The sequence below is a fragment of the Blennius ocellaris genome (assembly GCF_963422515.1).
Source record: "Blennius ocellaris genome assembly, chromosome: 17".
NCBI classification, from domain to species: Eukaryota; Metazoa; Chordata; class Actinopteri; order Blenniiformes; family Blenniidae; genus Blennius; species Blennius ocellaris.
This window is the reverse complement of record NC_137666.1, coordinates 26667343-26691216: the sequence shown is the minus strand read 5'-3', so window position 1 is coordinate 26691216 and position 23874 is coordinate 26667343.

Below are 23874 nucleotides of genomic sequence, written 5' to 3'. Positions count from 1 at the left end.
AACTGGTTGAAACTGCTTGAACCTGATAAACACATCATTTAAACTTGAATTTACAAAGTACTAGTTTGTTCTAATGAAATAAAAACTTTTTTCCAAAATCACTCTATATCCCGTGAGGAGCATCATTTCGGCCACTACTGATGAAATGAAAATAGCAGTTACTCCACTAAATAAAACTGGTTGAAACTGCTTGAACCTGATAAACACATCATTTTAACTTGAATTGAGAAAGTACTAGTTTGTTCTAATGAAATAAAAACTTTATTCCAAAATCACTCTATATCCCGTGAGGAGCATCATTTCGGCCACTACTGATGAAATGAAAATAGCAGTTACTCCACTAAATAAAACTGGTTGAAACTGCTTGAACCTGATAAACACATCATTTTAACTTGAATTGAGAAAGTACTAGTTTGTTCTAATGAAATAAAAACTTTCTTCCAAAATTACTCTATATCCCGTCTGGAGCATCATTTCGGCCACTCCTAATGAAATGAAAATAGCAGTTACTCCACTAAATAAAACTGGTTGAAACTGCTTGAACCTGATAAACACATCATTTTAACTTGAATTGAGAAAGTACTAGTTTGTTCTAATGAAATAAAAACTTTCTTCCAAAATTACTCTATATCCCGTGTGGAGCATCATTTCGGCCACTCCTAATGAAATGAAAATAGCAGTTACTCCACTAAATATAATTGGTTGAAAGTGCTTGCAACTGCTAAGTCCATCATGTTTAAACTTGAATTGAGAAAGTACTAGTTTGTTCTAAGGAAATAAAAACTTTCTTCCAAAATCACTCTATATCCCGTGAGGAGCATAATTTCGGCCACTACTGATGAAATGAAAATAGCAGTTACTCCACTAAATAAAACTGGTTGAAACTGCTTGAACCTGATAAACACATCATTTTAACTTGAATTGAGAAAGTACTAGTTTGTTCTAATGAAATAAAAACTTTATTCCAAAATCACTCTATATCCCGTCTGGAGCATCATTTCGGCCACTCCTAATGAAATGACAATAGCAGTTACTCCACTAAATAAAACTGGTTGAAACTGCTTGAACCTGATAAACACATCATTTTAACTTGAATTGAGAAAGTACTAGTTTGTTCTAATGAAATAAAAACTTTCTTCCAAAATTACTCTATATCCCGTCTGGAGCATCATTTCGGCCACTCCTAATGAAATGAAAATAGCAGTTACTCCACTAAATAAAACTGGTTGAAACTGCTTGCAACTGCTAAGTCCATCATGTTTAAACTTGAATTGAGAAAGTACTAGTTTGTTCTAAGGAAATAAAAACTTTCTTCCAAAATTACTCTATATCCCGTGTGGAGCATCATTTCGGCCACTCCTGATGAAATGAAAATAGCAGCTACTCCACTAAATATAATTGTTTGAAAGTGCTTGCAACTGCTAAGTCCATCATGTTTAAACTTGAATTGAGAAAGTACTAGTTTGTTCTAAGGAAATACAAACTTTATTCCAAAATTACTCTATATCCCGTGTGGAGCATCATTTCGGCCACTCCTGATGAAATGAAAATAGCAGTTACTCCACTAAATAAAACTGATTGAAACTGCTTGAACCTGATAAACACATCATTTAACCTTGAATTGAGAAAGTACTAGTTTGTTCTAATGAAATAAAAACTTTATTCCAAAATTACTCTATATCCCGTGAGGAGCATCATTTCGGCCACTACTGATGAAATGAAAATAGCAGTTACTCCACTTAAATAAAACTGGTTGAAACTGCTTGAACCTGATAAACACATCATTTTAACTTGAATTGAGAAAGTACTAGTTTGTTCTAATGAAATAAAAACTTTCTTCCAAAATTACTCTATATCCCGTCTGGAGCATCATTTCGGCGACTCCTAATGAAATGAAAATAGCAGTTACTCCACTAAATAAAACTGGTTGAAACTGCTTGAACCTGATAAACACATCATTTTAACTTGAATTGAGAAAGTACTAGTTTGTTCTAATGAAATAAAAACTTTCTTCCAAAATTACTCTATATCCCGTGTGGAGCATCATTTCGGCCACTCCTGATGAAATGAAAATAGCAGTTACTCCACTAAATATAATTGGTTGAAAGTACTTGCAACTGCTATGTCCATCATGTTTAACCTTGAATTGAGAAAGTACTAGTTTGTTCTAATGAAATAAAAACTTTATTCCAAAATCACTCTATATCCCGTGTGGAGCATCATTTCGGCCACTACTGATGAAATGAAAATAACAGTTACTCCACTAAATAAAACTGGTTGAAACTGCTTGAACCTGATAAACACATCATTTAACCTTGAATTGAGAAAGTACTAGTTTGTTCTAATGAAATAAAAACTTTATTCCAAAATCACTCTATATCCCGTGTGGAGCATCATTTCGGCCACTCCTTATGAAATGAAAATAGCAGTTACTCCACTAAATATAATTGGTTGAAAGTACTTGCAACTGCTAAGTCCATCATGTTTAAACTTGAATTGAGAAACTACTAGTTTGTTCTAATGAAATAAAAACTTTATTCCAAAATCACTCTATATCCCGTGAGGAGCACCATTTCGGCCACTACTGATGAAATGAAAATAGCAGTTACTCCACTAAATAAAACTGGTTGAAACTGCTTGAACCTGATAAACACATCATTTAAAAGTTGAATAGTGAGAGTTTAGTATGTTTCGTGAAATACAAACTTTATTCTAAAAACACACTCAGTATCTCGTCTGAAGCATTTTTTCGGCCACAACTGATGAGAAGACCATAAGCAGTCAAATCCAGCATAATGAAACTGCTTCAACCTGATAAACACTTCATGTTTAAACTTGAATAGTGAAAGTACGACTATGGTCTAGTAAAATACAAACTTTATTCTAAAAACCAACTCTCAAGCTCCTCATCCTATCTCTAAGGGTGCGCTCAGCCACCCTACGCAGGAAGCTCACTTCAACCGCTTGTATCCGGGATCTCGTTCTTTCGGTCATGACCCATAGTTCATGGCTGTGGTGGAGGCAATAACTCGGGTCTGGGAGGAGTTTGGAGAGGCCATGGAAGAGGACTTTCGGTCTGCCCCGAGGAAATTCTGGCAAACCGACTCCATGCTCCGGGAGCATGGAGTCCGGGGCCCTTCATCCCTGCAACATCGCGTGACGCGGGGACGGTACCTCTGGACAGGCAGAATGGGGTCGTGGTCCCTCTCTTCAAGGAGGGGGATCGGAGGGTGTGTTCCAACTACAGAGGGATCACACTCCTCAGCCTCCCCAGGAAAGTCTATTCCAGTGTACTGGAGTGGAGGGTCCGGCCGTTAGTCAAACCTTGGATCCAAGAGGAATAATGCGGTTTTCATTCTGGTCGTGGAACACTGGACCAGCTCTATACCCTCCACCAGCTGCTTGAGGGTTCATGGGAGTTTGCCCAACCAGTCCACATGTGTTTTCTGGATCTTGAGAAGGCGTTCGACCGCGTCCCCTGAGACATCCTGTGGGGGGGTGCTCCGGGAGCATGGAGTCCGGGGCCCTTTGTTAAGCGCTGTTCGGTCTTTGTATTCCCGGAACAGGAGTTTGGTTTGCATTGGCGGCAATAAGTCGGACCTGTTTGCAGTGGTTTCACCTGATCCGCCAGTGGCAGACAGAAAAAAGCATTAGCCAAATCTATACAAGAGAAAAATCTATGTTCAGGTGAGAGATGTGACAACGCAGTTTTGAGATGTCTGGAATCTCGTTTCTCTGCACATGTTGCCGGGACCGGCAGCCAGGGGGGACTCGGCTGAGATCCTCAACACCAGCCCCTGGGTACTTCTCAGGGTGATAAAGAGGAAGTGGTCCGAGCCCAGGTGAACGGGTCGATTTAAGGTCGTCGAGAGGACGTCTCACGCTGTTCGGCTGAGTGACAAAGGCTCCCCAGGAAAGTCTATTCCAGGGTACTGGAGAGGAGGGTCCGGCCGTTAGTCGAACCCTGGATAAAAGAGGAACAATGCGGTGCCATCTGTCGCAGTGTACTCTGGCGGGAGAACCACATCGCACTCTTCAGGAGACCTCCATCCATCTGAAGCAAGTTGCCCCTGGATTGGCTGATCCAGGAGACAGCTCCACACGTCAAAGGGCGGAATAATCCCTGTACACCGAAGTAAGAAGAACACAGAGAAGTAGACGGCAGCAAGGGAGGAGGTGAAATAGCGCTCCTCTCTGTTCATGTGACGTGCCAAGTCCATCCATCCATCCATCCATTTTCTGCCGCTTATCCGGGGCCGCGTCGCGGAGGCAACTCTGCTCAGACTTCCCTCACCCCAGACACTTCCTCCAGCTCTTCCGGTGGCACCCCAAGGCGTTCCCAGGCCAGCCGAGAGACAGGGCAACTCCAGAGAGAGAGGGCAACTCCAGAGCAGTGGAGTATCCAGCCCCCGTCGAGGAGCTGGGTTCCGGAGTCCAAGCTGTAAGTGGAGGCGAGCCCGACTATATCTAGACGGTATCTCTCAGCCTCCCTCACAAGCTCGGGCTCCTTCCCCCCCAGCGAGGTCACATTCCATGTCCCAATAGCCAGATTCTGTGGCCGGGGATCGGGTCGTCGAGGCCTCTGCCGTCGACTGCCCCCCAATCCACAATGCACCCAACCCCTACGGCAGCCTCTGTCGGTGGTGGGCCCACAGGAGGGGCAAGTCCCCCGACAACATAGCTCCGAGTCAGAGGTCAAAAGGGGAATTGAAGGAATATAGTGGTTGAACATTTGTTTTCTGTGTGACAACTGGACATATTGTATTCAGTTGTGTTTCTACACTACTGGGGTTTCTCCCACTGCCCAAGTTGGGAAAACACAGCTATAAATCCATGTTCAGGGACATTCCAAGTTGGTTGGCGATGTCTCCTCAGTGCTCTACTTGCAAAAACATGGTCAAGGTAAGATTGGATCAACAGATAAGAGGTCACTTTGTCCCACAGAACGTCAAGCTCTGAGAAGAACCAGTTTGAAGCAGTTTTGGGAACAAAGGAATAGCAAATTCACTATAGCAACGCATACATCACGAGGAACCAACCAATGTGAGGTTGAGGTGGTGTATGCAAATGTGTAAATATGAACCACGTGTTGCAGTTGTGCCCTTCTTCATTGTAAACCTGGCCTGCACACTTGGGTCTGCAAGGAAGAACGGTCTGAGCTCGTATTATGTAATCTGATATATGTATTTTTGTAATCTCTTGTTTGTGTGATTATTAAATTCACTATTGAAGAAATTAACTCTGTTCCTGCCTCTCCCGGATCAAACGAACAAGCAGGAATTCAGGGGAACACAGGAACGAATTCCAACACTAAGCATCTCTACCTAAAGTCAGTTTTTTTTTTTTTATTAAACCAGCCTGAGCAGCTCCATCTAGAGACAGTAACGTGATTTTCTAAATCAAACCAGCCTGAGCAGCACCATCTAGAGACAGTAACGTGATTTTCTAAATCAAACCAGCCTGATCAGCTCTATCTAAAGACAGTAATGTGATTTTCTAGATCAAACCAGCCTGATCAGCTCTATCTAAAGGCAGTAACACAATTTGTCTAGATTAAACCAGCCTGAGCAGCTCTATCTTAAGAAAATAACATGATTTTTTTCTCAATTAAACCAGCCTGAGCAGCTCTATCTTAAAGGAGTACAGTAGGATTTTCCCGAATTTTAGGAAAGAACCGCCCTCTCCACCTTTTGAAAAATGCACGCAAAGCTCTACCTGCTCCCGAGATGGAACGCCTACTAAAACGTGTGCGAGAGACATGAACGAGCCCAGTTCTCCTCGTGCACGCACTGTTTACAAGTCACAAGTCAGCATCGCTTACACAAGCTCACTTTACAAGAAGATTTGAACTTTTTCCACTAATCAACCCTGGAAAGTTACAATATAGACATAGATAACTTTTACTGGAAGTGATTTGAAATGGATTTCTCCAAATAGAATGCCAAACTTTACCTGTCGAGTAGAAACTTCGCGACTGAAGCATCAGTGGGAAGCCCAACCTGGGCTTTCAGCGCACGCCATCGTGTGAAAGAATCTCCCAAAAACACTCTGGTCTTGTTTCTCTCTTCCGAAGCCTTTCTCTTCTTCTCATACACTTCGAAGACACTTTTTCTCTTTTGTGACCCTCTGCCATTTTCAAAATACCCGGTGAGAACTGCGAGCTCGCTGAAGGCGCAGCTCACCATATACACCTGAATGCGCAGAAAGTGAAAACTAATAGATCCACGCTACCTGGGGACGAGCACATACGACGGCCTTGCGTAATATATCACCAGAATGATTGACAGTTGGGAGTACCAATAATCTTGATGATCCACCCGGAAAAAGAAAATCCTCCTGTACACCTTTAAGACAGTAACATGATTTTACTTGATTAAACCAGCCTGAGAAGCTCTATCTTAAAAAAGTACACTCAAAAATGAAATGACAGAATTGTTTTTTCAGTGTGACATGATTTTCCTCGATTAAACCATGGTCCAAGTGGAGGAACGTGGGAGCAGCGCTTCAAAGGGTTGAGTGGAAATCTCCACCAACGGCTGATCCCACGTTTCATCGGGCTCATCCATCCCTCCGGACAGGGCCTCACAGCCAGAGACAGGTGAGCCGTTTAGGGACTATTCAGTAACAAGAACTTAGAGCTGTGATTTCACTTGTATATAAGTTAAAGATGTAAAGCAAAGTTGGACTCTTCAGGTGATGAAATATACATTAAATGTCCACCAATGACTGTTGAGATGGTTGATCATTTAGTTTTAAACGTAGTAAACATAGAAAATACTTTGGCTGGTTATTGTGATTAAATTAAATTACATCTCACAACAAAACATGCTTTTAAAATAACAAAGACATTTGATCCAAATTACATTGAATTTAATACAAGAGACCCATTCTACAAAACAAACCTTTCCTCCTGCAATTAGCCTTTCAATACCACCTCACTCCGTGTGTGTTGTCCTCACAATCAATCAAAGTGATCTGGTGTCTCCTGGTGTTGATCTTAAGAGTCTCTCAACTTGTGGAACCTGTGCATTTAACACTTTTCTTTTGTCTACAGTGTGTTGTGGGAATCTCCCAGAACCTGTATCTCGCCCACCTTGCTGCTCCTCCTGTCACCTGCAGTACAAGGTGATTTCGTCTGTCCACTTCTGGCTCTAAAGACTCTTCTGGCTGTTTGTACCTACATGAACATCATTACATGCAGCTTGTTTACCAGAGCTTTACTTCAAGTCATTGCACAGCTAGAAAACTTTAGTTTATTAAGTCTCAGTAAGGTCTGAGTGTGTATCACATGTTTAGGTGCAACCAGGGTTGGATAGTCATGGAATACATGTAACAGTGTTACATAATTAGGATACAAAAAACATATAACTGTAATCTGTTACAGTACATAAAAAAATGTGTAATCTCGTTACAGGTATGCTCGATAAAAACTGGGATTACTGAGCAGGATTACAGTAGAAATCAGATGGAATAAACTAGAAATGCAGCTGTCACATGCGCCATGCACTGGCATTGCGACACTTCCCGACGCTTTCAGGCTGACAATCCATGCTTTGCCATGGATTCTGCAGACAGTTGCTTTCATCACTATGTTTTAAAGTCGGAGAAATCTCTTAACCTCTCTGTACAATGCAAACTATGTCTCCCAGCCGTGAAAGTGCTGTGAACGTCCAGGAACTGGACATCTCACCTGAAGAAACATAGAAACATAAAACCTGCTCACTTTCACTGATACACACATGGACTCTGTTTACTAGTTTTATTAGCTCGTAATATGCTTCCTACCTGTTTTCAATACGTTTAGAGGCTCTTATGTTTTAGGGATTAATTGGGGCGACACGTGCCATCACTTTTTTCTTTTTACTCAATGAGTGATTCATGCTGCCAGATAAAGCCTCTCATTAAACATTCACATTTATTCTGGAAAAAAACCAACATTAAAACTAATGAGGAAACGGGGTGAGAGAGAGAGAGAGAGAGAGAGAGAGAGAGAGAGAGAGAGAGAGAGAGAGAGAGAGAGAGAGAGAGAGAGAGAGAGAGAGAGAGTGAGAGAGAGAGAGAGAGAGAGAGTTTTAGAAAAGATGGGCACATTTTCTTGAATAGAAATTGAAAGCTTTATTTGTATTGTGGTTTTGATTCTCTAAAAAAAAAAAATCAATGTTAGACACCTGATTGGTTACTGAGTTTTGATAGTTCAAAACTTGTTAAGTGCAATTTGTGTCTGCTGTGTATAAGATGTGTCAATACACTGAGCAGATGACACTTTCTATTCTTTCTTGTCATTTTTTTATGTTTTATTATGGCCAGGCAAGAGTAGAGGCACGGCTTTTCAGAGGTTGATGGACTCTGTGCTGCGCGACCTCGCTTTCGTTTCTGTTTGCCTGGACGACATCTTGGTGGCTAGTTCTTCAGTTGAGGAGCATTTTTCACACCTAAAGCAAGTTTTTCAGCGCCTTGAGCAGGGGTGGGCAATTATTTTTCCGAAGGGGCCAAATGAGAAGCAGAAAATATTGTGGAGGGCCTTGCCAAAAGTTTAAACTCTATTCTGCATATGAATTTTATTTCTAAATTGAAAGCAGTAAATGGCATTGTTTACACATGCTGGTAAGTGTCTGTGTTATTATTAGGTAAAGAGAAAGTGAGGGTTATTTTAACAAAAAATGTTTTTATTCAGTGCAGTTATTCAAAACAATTGTAAACATGAAACATTTGTAACTCTTTTTTTAATTACATTAACCAAAAACACTTTTTTCTATTAAGACATCACAATGTCTTTGTATGCCAAATATCATTAACAAGATATGTCACATTATGATTGTCAAACTGCCAAGCTGTGCAGACAAAAAGTAATAGTGAACACACATTTGGGTATTTTCTTGTTCAGTGAGAGAAATCTAGCCTTTGCTGCCCTTTAACGAGTGCATCAAAGTCAGGTTGAATGTCTGAGGTGGAGATGCGAAGCACAGCTGACAGATGATCATCAGTAAGAGAGGATCTGAACCTGGATTTGGTAAACTTCATTACTGAGAATGTTTGTTCACATATGTAGGTAGATCCAAACAGAACCAACATCTTCTGAGCATGTCTCCTCATGTTTGGAAAGTTCTCCTCCTTAAGAGATGAGTAGAACTCCAGCAGTGATGCTGACTTAAAGTGCTCTGCCAGTACTGTGTCAGACTGCAGGTCAATGAGCTCCAGCTGAACATCACTGGGTGCATCATCTACTCTGCAGGCAAAGGGAGAGGAAACCAGGTGCATTTCATCCTCAATGTTTTTACAATCATCAAATCGCCTTAAAAACTCACCATGCAAATCTCCTAACATGGATGAGTACCTGCAGAGATGATTAGCTGATGGTCTGACTTCTTTAAGGGTTTGCATGTGAGTGAGAGTGTTGTTCTGTAGTTGACTTGAAAGAAACAGCAACTTTCTCATAAAAGCCTTCACCAGGTTATGCATGTCATGAACGAAAAGGCCCTTGCCTTGCAGTTTAGTGCTCAGTTCATTCATCAGTGCCGTCACATCAACAGCAAATGCAAAATCTGCCATCCAGTTCATATCTGAAAGCTCGGGGATGTTTTTGCCTTTCATCTCACAAAACTCTTGAATCTCTGTTTTCAGGTCCCAAAATCTTTTGAGCACTTTGCCCAGACTGAGCCATCTGACAGCTGTGTGGTACATGATGTCACCATGTTCATTCTCATGCTCCTCTAAAAGTGCAACAAACTGCCTGTGATTTAATGCTCGTGCCCTGATAAAGTTAACCGTTTTTGTTACAACATCAATAACATGGTTAAGTTTTAGCACAGACCTGCACAGTACATGCTGATGTATAATACAATGTATCAACACTAAATGATGCTCTGTGCCGAGTTCAGTCACTTTATCTTGGATCTGTTTCAAAAGTCCGACATGTTTTCCTGTCATATTCGGACAACCATCAGTAGTAACGCCTACCAGTTTGTCCCATTTCAGTCCAAGCTTGACCATGCATGCATCGACCTCCTTGAACAGATCGTTTCCCGTTGTCGTTCCTTTTATTGACCTCAATGCTGCCAGCTCCTCCGTAATCTTGAAGTCCTGCCTTATTCCCCGGAGAAACACCAGTAACTGGGCAGTGTCACGGACACCACAGCTCTCATCCAAAGCCAAAGAGAAAAAGTCAAAACTTTCAACTCCACTTTTGAGCTGACATTCGAGATTCTCCGCGATTCCTTCCACCCTTCTGGTGACGGTTCGCCTGGACAGCGGGACTTTTTCAAATGCTTCTTTATTCTCAGGGCATAGAGCCCACCAAGCACTCTTTCACAAACTCGCCAATCCGAGAACGGCTTGCTGTTTTTAGCGATTTTGTGGGATATGACGAAGCTGGTCTTGGTCGCTGCATCCCGGGCTGTGTGTAGCTTGCTAAAACAGCCTTGTTGTTTTGCTAGCTTTGCTAGCAAGTCTTCTGATATTCGCGCTCTCTCAGCCTCCGCCAAGTGTCTGTATTTCTCCGCGTGTTTTGTCTCATAATGCCGACTCACATTGTACTCCTTAAACACGGCGACGTGCTCTCCACAAACTAAACAGACGGGTTTACCACCGACTTCAGTAAACAAATATTTAGTGCTCCAAATCTTCTTGAAATTTCGGCCTTCAGCATCCACCTTTCTTTTCTTGACGTGCCCGTACATCATTGAGGGGCGACAATCACATGCACTGAGAAGCCGTCGGTGGGGAATCCACCGCCGCCATCTTGTTCGGCCATTTTGATCCGAATCACCACCCCAGCGCCACTGTTGGTGGGAGGCAGTACTACATGCAATATGTTTTGTTCCGACGCACAATTACAGCGTCACTGTCGGTGGGAGGCAAGAGAACATGATCCGCAATGCAACCGTGCTCCTCCAGACTTGAAACCTCGCCAGTGCGGTATAAAAATGGCGGTGTACGGCCGCTGACATGCTTGTTTGTGGACGCGCCATTATTACTCACGGTCAGCGCCATACTACTCTCAAAACGCAAACCTCGCCAGTGCGGTATCACAATGGTGGCTTATGGGCACCGACATACTTGTTTTTGGCCGCCGCCATGCGTGTTTGTGGTCGCCGCCATATTTAAAAGGACAACTGATGTCACTGCTTCAGTTACGTCACGGTTTCATGGATCATGTTCAGTTTGAAGAAGCACAAGAACACTGGAGAAACATCCAGGTAGATATTATGTGAATAGAGCTCAGAGTGTTTATAAGGTCCAGAGCCAAGTGGATTGAAGAGGGAGAATCCCCCCCCCCATCATATTCCATATTCAATATCTCTCTGAACCTATTTCAACAAGACACTGCAGCTGGAACCACATCTGTAGAGTTCAGCTACTAAACTGATCTGCCTTCTTCATTCATGCAGTGACAATGTGTGGTGCATTAAGCAAAACTAACTACAAAAATGGAGAGTAACTGTAGTTACTGCAGAGTAAATGTCCATGACAAACCTTCAAAAAGTACCTCTGACAACTTTAAAAGAATAAAACCATCCATGAATCACGTCATTGTTCTTTATTATATATTAAAAGCACTTTTAAAGACAAAACCAAACAAATCCACATGAGCAAGCGTGAGCGACTGTGGAAAGGGAAAAAGTCCCTCTAACAGGAAGAAATCTTTGCAGAAACCAGACTCAGAGGTGGAGGCATTCTGCTGGCCGGTTGGGGTGAGAGGATAGAGGAGAGGACAGACAGATAGATAAAAGATACACTCTGAAAATTGGGACAGGAGACTTCAAACCACTATATTGATAGACATCCGGCAGGGAGGATGAGAGCACAGACGACAGGAGCTTGCTAGAACTTTCTCCCACTGGCTATGATGACCTGTGCTTGAAGCCTTGTGTGACCTTCAGCCATCAGGATGTTGATGATGATCTGAAAAAGATGGACAAGGTGCATGCAGATAGGTTTCAAAAGACACAAAATATTGACCACTACTTCTATGATGTCCTCCATTGATTGATCATCTTAATTCTGGAAGCATAACATCAAAAATGTAATCGATGAGTCTCAGGTCCCCCTTCTTGATTTCCATGACCTCCTCCATCTCTTTCAGCATCTCGAAGATCTGTTGCAATACAGACGAATAAAAATAAACAAACTGAGCTTATGTTACATAAAAAATCTCAAACTTGATTGATGAGTCATAGGAGTGTTCTGCATGCAGACATGCGACACTCAATTCCTTTACGGTCTCTGGATCCGTGGTCAGCACAGATGCTGTGTGCATTGTTGGGTGTGCATATGAATGCTCCATGCCCACGCATTCGCTGCTACGATGACGTGACATTCTGATTGAACACTGCGTCTGAAAAAATATTTAAATCAGAATCATTAGTATTTGTTCAAATGTACTGATCTCTCATTGATGATTGCAAACTGACAAGCATCCAAGTGATTCATTGCAGTATGTTATATATAAGATATTCAATCTCCCTCACAACCATTAAACTTTCTCTAATTTGGATGCTCTGATAATAACACAGAAATCCCAGTCAGGTTGTAAAAATCCAGTAATGCAGTATGATAAAAAATACCAGTACGGGTCTAAATAAACCAACACATGGAACAAAGATAAAAAAAGAGCAACATAAACTTTGAGCTGATCTTACTTGAATTGCTCCCAACATAACTATACAACGACTCTTCCTCTCACTAATACTGATATAATGACACCTATCAACCATGTCCTACTTATTAGTGCAGGCTGATGCACACCGTTTTGAGGCTTTTCACCCACGTGACAAAATTCAGCCATTTAGGACGTAAACGCAACTAAATGTTGTGATGAAACTGCAGTTAGCAGGAGTGATAAGTGAAGGCACACAGTAAACTGTGAGTTGTCTGGACGGAGAAATAAAGCAGCAGATATGTGGACAGACTGACACAGTTGGGGAGAGATGAACATATCTGTTCCCTCATGGAAGGTTGTGAAGCTGATCTGGCTCCGGTCTTCCAGTGCGAGTATAAACATAGTCTCTAAATACTGGTATAACTCCACCTACTATTTCGTTCTTATTAGTGCAGGCTGATACACATAGAAAAAAATGCAATTATTTACCTTAGCAGAAGACAATCCTTTACTCTGTTGAGCTTCGAGTACACGTGTGAAGAAAACAATGCAATGGGAACAAATGTGCGTTTGAAGCGCAGCGCACAGTTTTTTTCCGGCGAGTGGGTCCTCCAACGTCACTTCCGGTGGGTGGGCCTCCGAAAACGTAATTCCCGATGTTCCGCGGGGTCTGATACGTCACTTCCTGTATGTCGCTACAGTAAACGTCACTTCCGGTACGCATATTTTCAAAATGGCGGCAACCGGTAAATAAGTATGGCGGCGCCCGCAACACCGCCATTTTTGATTCTCCACCGACATCTCTTGCATGCACTGATTGACTTGTTTTACGGGTTACGTATACGACGTACGTAGGTTACGTACACTGTACATAAATAAACAGGCTTCAAAGTAAAAGCATTTCCGTTTTAATTTATAGAGCCGATGGTTTTAGTCCACACATTAAAATTCGAAAGAAGCTTTTGTTTTCTTAATTCTAAGCAACCTTTCGCGGGCCGGTCAGAATCGGGTCACGGGCCGCATTTGGCCCGCGGGCCTTAAAATGCCCAGGTCTGGCCTTGAGGAACATGGCCTAATTGTCAACCCTGCTAAGTGCCAGTTTGGTCTGCCTGTGATTGACTTTTTGGGTCATCGTATTTCAACTCAGGGTGCCATTCCATTGCCTTCTAAGGTGCAAGCGGTGACAGATTTCCCTCGTCCAGCCTCGGTTAAGGCCCTGCAGGAGTTTTTGGGCATGATTAATTTCTACAACCTTTCATATTGAGATTACAACTATATACCAAATAAAGGTTTTATCAGCTCTATCAATTACAATGGTCAAATTGTCTCAATGGCTACAGACAGAAAATCGTGGATTTAAATCCACCTGGAGGTGTTTGTGGAATTAACTTGTGTGTGCATGTGTTTCCTCAGGGTTCTCTGGTTTTCTTCCATAGTCCAATTAAATGCATGTTAATGGTAATACTAAACTGACTCTCTGTGTATGTCCCGTGGTAGACTGATGACGTGTTCTGTTTCTTTTGAAACGTATTTTCAGTGACGGCCAGACCAGACGTCAATATAATGTTCAGGAAAGACGTCTCAAAAAACTTTCATTCAGGCTCTTCTGAGGAAGTCTTCTGGATGTCTAGAGACATCGTCTTTAGTTGTGTTCTGGACCTACATGTTGACACAAAGAACAGTGGCTGTGTAAAACACATTGGTTACTGTGGAACTGTGCTGTGTATTCATCAACAACATCTCACATGTTGGAAGATAAACAAGAGCACGGAGCAACATTTTATCAAAAATAATTTATTTATGAAAAATTATTCATTAGAATAAATTGGTTATTTATCAAATAATAATGACATTGGGCCACCACCAGCTAAACTGGAAATAGTTAATGCCAAAAAAAGTGTTATTTAAATTGATTTATGTTTCTCTTTAGATATAACAATCTTGAATAACAGGGAAGGTGTGAGATTGGAGCGCAGGCTGTTTCAAACCAGTGAACCAGGACCGCTTGACCCCGTCAGCTAGAAAGGGTATGTACTGGGTTTCAGAAGATGGCAGTGCCTCGAAGTCAGTGGGGACGCGCACTGGGTGGATGTCTGTGACTCCCCCCCCCCTTTTTGTGCGAGTCCCTTGCGAAGATCGTGTGATAATCGCGGGAGACCTCCTCATACAAATGCATCTCCTTGTTTCTGTTGTGGTAAAGTGCGAGCCTCAGCAGAGCGTTGCTCGGTCTTTGACTCGAAGCCTGAATAAGGTTCTTCTGGTACAGACATGGTCTGTTTACCTGAAATGTCTGTATTCTCTGGTTGAGTCATTGGAGCGTGCACAACCATGTCACCTTCGGTGCTCGGTTTTGTACCCTGAAGAACCTGTTCAAGGTTAACATGGTGAGCGCTGGTGATGGTTTTGGTTGTGGAAATGAGGAGAGTTGTGTCATGCGTGTCGTCGCTGGTGAGGGACGAAGGCAGATTGTCAATGAGATGAGAATTAGTTCAAGATTGTGGAATGAACTGTCAGTTAACATCTCTAAAGGTGGAAATGCGGTCACTTTAATCTGACCAGGTGTCAGATTTTGGACCCGTGGGTTGGCTGAACGATTGCTGTTAGAAGCTGGGTGGCCTAGTTCTTAGCCAATGGGAGTCGGGCTGACGACTTGGGACCAAAGGCGCCGTTTGGTGGCAGCGAGTCGGTTTAGGATGTCCTGACCAATAAGCAGTTCTTCTGTGTCCAGATCAGTGACGTGGATGGGATGCGTCGCTGACATGTCCTGGAAAGCTGTTGACCCAGACACATTGAGTGATGTGGTGCAAGTCCTGAGTGAAGCCTCGGTTGTTTATGCTACACTCTTCCACCTGAAGTGGCTTTCCTTAAGTGGCATGCGCAAGCGTGGTTCTAGGTGCGAAGGTGTCTGAACACATGAGGGGGATTTCTGACCCAGTACCAAGCAGTGAGAGAGTGTCAACAACCACTACCACCACTGAAGTGTATCTGTGGTTGGCATAGCCAAGATTACCCAAGAATGTCAAATGGGCCTCTTTCACCTCCTGGATCTCCTCCTCCTGCCAAAATGAACTTTGTGTGCGGAGGGGAGGGGCCAAGTCATGCGGTCAGGGGGAGCCAGGTCCCTTCTTACCAGGCGGGTTCAGGTGCTGCTTCACCACTCTGATGCAGGTTTTAATCCACTGTGGGACATCTGCATCCCAGTTGTTTTGAGTCTGACCTCAGCCTCGGTTTTTAGACTTACCTCTCCTCACCTGAGACCTCAGGACACCTGCATCACCATCATAGTTTTCACCTGAACGGTGGTGCAGCTCCCACACCATCTGCGCATGTTTGCGGAGGTCTTTCATGGTGGGGTTTTGGTCCTGCAGAAAAGGGCGACATCGATCCACACACTGTTGTGGAGGTTGTTAACGAAGAGGGACTTAAAAGTCTGGTCTTTGTCCAATCCTGGTGCATTGTGGCCTTGGAAGTAGGCAGCCCTTAGGCACCTATAAATACTATCTGGGAGTCTCCGCCCCCTTTTGAGTGATTGTAAATGCACCAAAGTTTGCAGAGGCAGGATCATTGTGCAGATGATCCTGCTTCCCTAAGTGCATGACAGAGGGCTGAGTAATGGTCTCTGATGGCAGATGGGAGGGACTCTATGTAAACATGGACACTCCTGGATGTCATCTTCCAGAGAAGCGTAAGCTTCTCTCGGGACGAAGGATGAGGCAGGTTGAAGAGGCAGCGTTCAACCTCCACCAGGTTGTCCGCTACACGAATCTCCGGGTTGTTTGGTTCGAACTGCTCTATGTCCTCTGCAAGGGACTCAAGCTGGCTGGTCCAAAGACCAGGTACCCTTGGGATATCGGAATGGTCAGAGTCATCTGAGCTAGAACATCCTGGTTCTCTCCGGTGGAGAGAGTGAGGGAGCTGATAGCACTGTCAGGTGCTGGAAAATGACAATGTTCCTTCTCCTGAAAAGGAGTGAAAGAGCTGCGAGACCACGTGGTGGTGTGGCTGAGAGCACTGATATCCATCAGTGTGTCATAGCAACTCGCTGTTGAGGTTTCTTCTCTCCTGTGTAGACAGGCATAGAAGACCGGCGACAACAGTCTTCAACTGGGTCATGTGGCTCCCGAGGTATCTTTGCTCTGAGCACGCAGTGTCTCTGACGACTCATGGTAGGAGTCACGCAAAAGCTGTGTTTCGAAAAGTGCGAAAATGTTGTTAATGCACCTGTGGCTTTCACTTCTGTAGTCTATACAAATTGTAACCTCGCAACTGCAACACAGTGTTTTTAGCACCTTGGGTGAGCAATAGTTGTGTTAGTGTACATTTATCTGGGTGAACTTGAATAGTGAAAGTACGAGTTTGTCCTAATGAAATTAAAACTTTATTCTAAAAACATACTCAGTATCTCGTCTGAAGCATCTTTTCGGCCACAACTGATGAAAAGACCATAACAGTCAAATCCAGCATAATAAAAGAGGTTGAAACTGCTTTAACCTAATAAACACTTCATGTTTAAACTTGAATTGAAAAGTACCAGTTTGCTCTAAGGAAATAAAAACTTTATTCCAAAATTACTCTATATCCCGTGTGGAGCATCATTTCGGCCACTCCTGATGAAATGAAAATAGCAGTTACTCCACCAAATAAAACTGGTTGAAACTGCTTGAACCTGATAAACAAATCATTTAAAACTTGAATAGTTAAAGTACTAGTTTGTTCTAATGAAATAAAAACTTTATTCCAAAATCACTCTATATCCCGTGAGGAGCATCATTTCGGCCACTACTGATGAAATGAAAATAGCAGTTAATTCACTAAATAAAACTGGTGAAACTGCTTGAACCTGATAAACACATCATTTAAACTTGAATTGACAGAGTACTAGTTTGTTCTAATGAAATAAAAACTTTATTCCAAAATCACTCTATATCCCGTGTGGAGCATCATTTCGGCCACTCCTAATGAAATGAAAATAGCAGTTACTCCACTAAATAAAACTAGTTGAAACTGCTTGAACCTGATAAACACATCATTTTAACTTGAATTGAGAAAGTACTAGTTTGTTCTAATGAAATAAAAACTTTCTTCCAAAATTACTCTATATCCCGTCTGGAGCATCATTTCGGCCACTCCTAATGAAATGAAAATAGCAGTTACTCCACTAAATAAAACTGGTTGAAACTGCTTGAACCTGATAAACACATCATTTTAACTTGAATTGAGAAAGTACTAGTTTGTTCTAATGAAATAAAAACTTTCTTCCAAAATTACTCTATATCCCGAGAGGAGCATCATTTCGGCCACTCCTAATGAAATGAAAATAGCAGTTACTCCACTAAATATAATTGGTTGAAAGTACTTGCAACTGCTAAGTCCATCATGTTTAAACTTGAATTGAGAAAGTACTAGTTTGTTCAAAGGAAATAAAAACTTTCTTCCAAAATTACTCTATATCCCGTGTGGAGCATCATTTCGGCCACTCCTGATGAAATGAAAATAACAGTTACTCCACTAAATAAAACTGGTTGAAACTGCTTGAACCTGATAAACACATCATTTAACCTTGAATTGAGAAAGTACTAGTTTGTTCTAATTAAATAAAAACTTTATTCCAAAATCACTCTATATCTCGTGTGGAGCATCATTTCGGCCACTACTGATGAAATGAAAATAGCAGTTGCTCCACCAATACAACTGGTTGAAACTGCTTGAACCTGATAAACACATCATTTTAACTTGAATTGAGAAAGTACTAGTTTGTTCTAATGAAATAAAAACTTTATTCCAAAATTACTCAATATCCCGTGTGGAGCATCATTTCGGCCACTCCTGATGAAATGAAAATAGCAGTTACTCCACTAAATAAAACTGGTTGAAACTGCTTGAACCTGATAAACACATCATTTAAACTTGAATTTACAAAGTACTAGTTTGTTCTAATGAAATAAAAACTTTTTTCCAAAATCACTCTATATCCCGTGAGGAGCATCATTTCGGCCACTACTGATGAAATGAAAATAGCAGTTACTCCACTAAATAAAACTGGTTGAAACTGCTTGAACCTGATAAACACATCATTGTAACTTGAATTGAGAAAGTACTAGTTTGTTCTAATGAAATAAAAACTTTATTCCAAAATCACTCTATATCCCGTGAGGAGCATCATTTCGGCCACTACTGATGAAATGAAAATAGCAGTTACTCCACTAAATAAAACTGGTTGAAACTGCTTGAACCTGATAAACACATCATTTTAACTTGAATTGAGAAAGTACTAGTTTGTTCTAATGAAATAAAAACTTTCTTCCAAAATTACTCTATATCCCGTGTGGAGCATCATTTCGGCCACTCCTAATGAAATGAAAATAGCAGTTACTCCACTAAATATAATTGGTTGAAAGTGCTTGCAACTGCTAAGTCCATCATGTTTAAACTTGAATTGAGAAAGTACTAGTTTGTTCTAAGGAAATAAAAACTTTATTCCAAAATTACTCTATATCCCGTGTGGAGCATCATTTCGGCCACTCCTGATGAAATGAAAATAGCAGTTACTCCACTAAATAAAACTGATTGAAACTGCTTGAACCTGATAAACACATCATTTAACCTTGAATTGAGAAAGTACTAGTTTGTTCTAATGAAATAAAAACTTTATTCCAAAATTACTCTATATCCCGTCTGGAGCATCATTTCGGCGACTCCTAATGAAATGAAAATAGCAGTTACTCCACTAAATAAAACTGGTTGAAACTGCTTGAACCTGATAAACACATCATTTTAACTTGAATTGAGAAAGTACTAGTTTGTTCTAATGAAATAAAAACTTTCTTCCAAAATTACTCTATATCCAGTGTGGAGCATCATTTCGGCCACTCCTGATGAAATGAAAATAGCAGTTACTCCACTAAATATAATTGGTTGAAAGTACTTGCAACTGCTATGTCCATCATGTTTAACCTTGAATTGAGAAAGTACTAGTTTGTTCTAATGAAATAAAAACTTTATTCCAAAATCACTCTATATCCCGTGTGGAGCATCATTTCGGCCACTACTGATGAAATGAAAATAACAGTTACTCCACTAAATAAAACTGGTTGAAACTGCTTGAACCTGATAAACACATCATTTAACCTTGAATTGAGAAAGTACTAGTTTGTTCTAATGAAATAAAAACTTTATTCCAAAATCACTCTATATCCCGTGTGGAGCATCATTTCGGCCACTCCTTATGAAATGAAAATAGCAGTTACTCCACTAAATATAATTGGTTGAAAGTACTTGCAACTGCTAAGTCCATCATGTTTAAACTTGAATTGAGAAACTACTAGTTTGTTCTAATGAAATAAAAACTTTATTCCAAAATCACTCTATATCCCGTGAGGAGCACCATTTCGGCCACTACTGATGAAATGAAAATAGCAGTTACTCCACTAAATAAAACTGGTTGAAACTGCTTGAACCTGATAAACACATCATTTAAAAGTTGAATAGTGAGAGTTTAGTATGTTTCGTGAAATACAAACTTTATTCTAAAAACACACTCAGTATCTCGTCTGAAGCATTTTTTCGGCCACAACTGATGAGAAGACCATAAGCAGTCAAATCCAGCATAATGAAACTGCTTCAACCTGATAAACACTTCATGTTTAAACTTGAATAGTGAAAGTACGACTATGGTCTAGTAAAATACAAACTTTATTCTAAAAACCAACTCTCAAGCTCCTCATCCTATCTCTAAGGGTGCGCTCAGCCACCCTACGCAGGAAGCTCACTTCAACCGCTTGTATCCGGGATCTCGTTCTTTCGGTCATGACCCATAGTTCATGGCTGTGGTGGAGGCAATAACTCGGGTCTGGGAGGAGTTTGGAGAGGCCATGGAAGAGGACTTTCGGTCTGCCCCGAGGAAATTCTGGCAAACCGACTCCATGCTCCGGGAGCATGGAGTCCGGGGCCCTTCATCCCTGCAACATCGCGTGACGCGGGGACGGTACCTCTGGACAGGCAGAATGGGGTCGTGGTCCCTCTCTTCAAGGAGGGGGATCGGAGGGTGTGTTCCAACTACAGAGGGATCACACTCCTCAGCCTCCCCAGGAAAGTCTATTCCAGTGTACTGGAGTGGAGGGTCCGGCCGTTAGTCAAACCTTGGATCCAAGAGGAATAATGCGGTTTTCATTCTGGTCGTGGAACACTGGACCAGCTCTATACCCTCCACCAGCTGCTTGAGGGTTCATGGGAGTTTGCCCAACCAGTCCACATGTGTTTTCTGGATCTTGAGAAGGCGTTCGACCGCGTCCCCTGAGACATCCTGTGGGGGGGTGCTCCGGGAGCATGGAGTCCGGGGCCCTTTGTTAAGCGCTGTTCGGTCTTTGTATTCCCGGAACAGGAGTTTGGTTTGCATTGGCGGCAATAAGTCGGACCTGTTTGCAGTGGTTTCACCTGATCCGCCAGTGGCAGACAGAAAAAAGCATTAGCCAAATCTATACAAGAGAAAAATCTATGTTCAGGTGAGAGATGTGACAACGCAGTTTTGAGATGTCTGGAATCTCGTTTCTCTGCACATGTTGCCGGGACCGGCAGCCAGGGGGGACTTGGCTGAGATCCTCAACACCAGCCCCTGGGTACTTCTCAGGGTGATAAAGAGGAAGTGGTCCGAGCCCAGGTGAACGGGTCGATTTAAGGTCGTCGAGAGGACGTCTCACGCTGTTCGGCTGAGTGACAAAGGCTCCCCAGGAAAGTCTATTCCAGGGTACTGGAGAGGAGGGTCCGGCCGTTAGTCGAACCCTGGATAAAAGAGGAACAATGCGGTGCCATCTGTCGCAGTGTACTCTGGCGGGAGAACCACATCGCACTCTTCAGGAGACCTCCATCCATCTGAAGCAAGTTGCCCCTGGATTGGCTGATCCAGGAGACAGCTCCACACGTCAAAGGGCGGAATAATCCCTGTACACCGAAGTAAGAAGAACACAGAGAAGTAGACGGCAGCAAGGGAGGAGGTGAAATAGCGCTCCTCTCTGTTCATGTGACGTGCCAAGTCCATCCATCCATCCATCCATTTTCTGCCGCTTATCCGGGGCCGCGTCGCGGAGGCAACTCTGCTCAGACTTCCCTCACCCCAGACACTTCCTCCAGCTCTTCCGGTGGCACCCCAAGGCGTTCCCAGGCCAGCCGAGAGACAGGGCAACTCCAGAGAGAGAGGGCAACTCCAGAGCAGTGGAGTATCCAGCCCCCGTCGAGGAGCTGGGTTCCGGAGTCCAAGCTGTAAGTGGAGGCGAGCCCGACTATATCTAGACGGTATCTCTCAGCCTCCCTCACAAGCTCGGGCTCCTTCCCCCCCAGCGAGGTCACATTCCATGTCCCAATAGCCAGATTCTGTGGCCGGGGATCGGGTCGTCGAGGCCTCTGCCGTCGACTGCCCCCCAATCCACAATGCACCCAACCCCTACGGCAGCCTCTGTAGGTGGTGGGCCCACAGGAGGGGCAAGTCCCCCGACAACATAGCTCCGAGGGTCATTCGGGTGCTCAAACTCCCCCACCACGACAAGGTTGCAGTTCAAGGGGGAGTCACCACCGTTTAAAAGTTTTGTATGTTGCTATTTGAGTATATGATTGTTGATTTTGCTTACATATGACCTCTATTATACGAAGAGTGCCTCATACTGTATTGACACTAATTATTGACCTCTGGGGTCAGAGGTCAAAAGGGGAATTGAAGGAATATAGTGGTTGAACATTTGTTTTCTGTGTGACAACTGGACATATTGTATTCAGTTGTGTTTCTACACTACTGGGGTTTCTCCCACTGCCCAAGTTGGGAAAACACAGCTATAAATCCATGTTCAGGGACATTCCAAGTTGGTTGGCGATGTCTCCTCAGTGCTCTACTTGCAAAAACATGGTCAAGGTAAGATTGGATCAACAGATAAGAGGTCACTTTGTCCCACAGAACGTCAAGCTCTGAGAAGAACCAGTTTGAAGCAGTTTTGGGAACAAAGGAATAGCAAATTCACTATAGCAACGCATACATCACGAGGAACCGACCAATGTGAGGTTGAGGTGGTGTATGCAAATGTATAAATATGAACCACGTGTTGCAGTTGTGCCCTTCTTCATTGTAAACCTGGCCTGCACACTTGGGTCTGCAAGGAAGAACGGTCTGAGCTCGTATTATGTAATCTGATATATGTATTTTTGTAATCTCTTGTTTGTGTGATTATTAAATTCACTATTGAAGAAATTAACTCTGTTCCTGCCTCTCCCGGATCAAACGAACAAGCAGGAATTCAGGGGAACACAGGAACAAATTCCAACACTAAGCATCTCTACCTAAAGTCAGTTTTTTTTTTTTTATTAAACCAGCCTGAGCAGCTCCATCTAGAGACAGTAACGTGATTTTCTAAATCAAACCAGCCTGAGCAGCACCATCTAGAGACAGTAACGTGATTTTCTAAATCAAACCAGCCTGATCAGCTCTATCTAAAGACAGTAATGTGATTTTCTAGATCAAACCAGCCTGATCAGCTCTATCTAAAGGCAGTAACACAATTTGTCTAGATTAAACCAGCCTGAGCAGCTCTATCTTAAGAAAATAACATGATTTTTTTCTCAATTAAACCAGCCTGAGCAGCTCTATCTTAAAGGAGTACAGTAGGATTTTCCCGAATTTTAGGAAAGAACCGCCCTCTCCACCTTTTGAAAAATGCACGCAAAGCTCTACCTGCTCCCGAGATGGAACGCCTACTAAAACGTGTGCGAGAGACATGAACGAGCCCAGTTCTCCTCGTGCACGCACTGTTTACAAGTCACAAGTCAGCATCGCTTACACAAGCTCACTTTACAAGAAGATTTGAACTTTTTCCACTAATCAACCCTGGAAAGTTACAATATAGACATAGATAACTTTTACTGGAAGTGATTTGAAATGGATTTCTCCAAATAGAATGCCAAACTTTACCTGTCGAGTAGAAACTTCGCGACTGAAGCATCAGTGGGAAGCCCAACCTGGGCTTTCAGCGCACGCCATCGTGTGAAAGAATCTCCCAAAAACACTCTGGTCTTGTTTCTCTCTTCCGAAGCCTTTCTCTTCTTCTCATACACTTCGAAGACACTTTTTCTCTTTTGTGACCCTCTGCCATTTTCAAAATACCCGGTGAGAACTGCGAGCTCGCTGAAGGCGCAGCTCACCATATACACCTGAATGCGCAGAAAGTGAAAACTAATAGATCCACGCTACCTGGGGACGAGCACACACGACGGCCTTGCGTAATATATCACCAGAATGA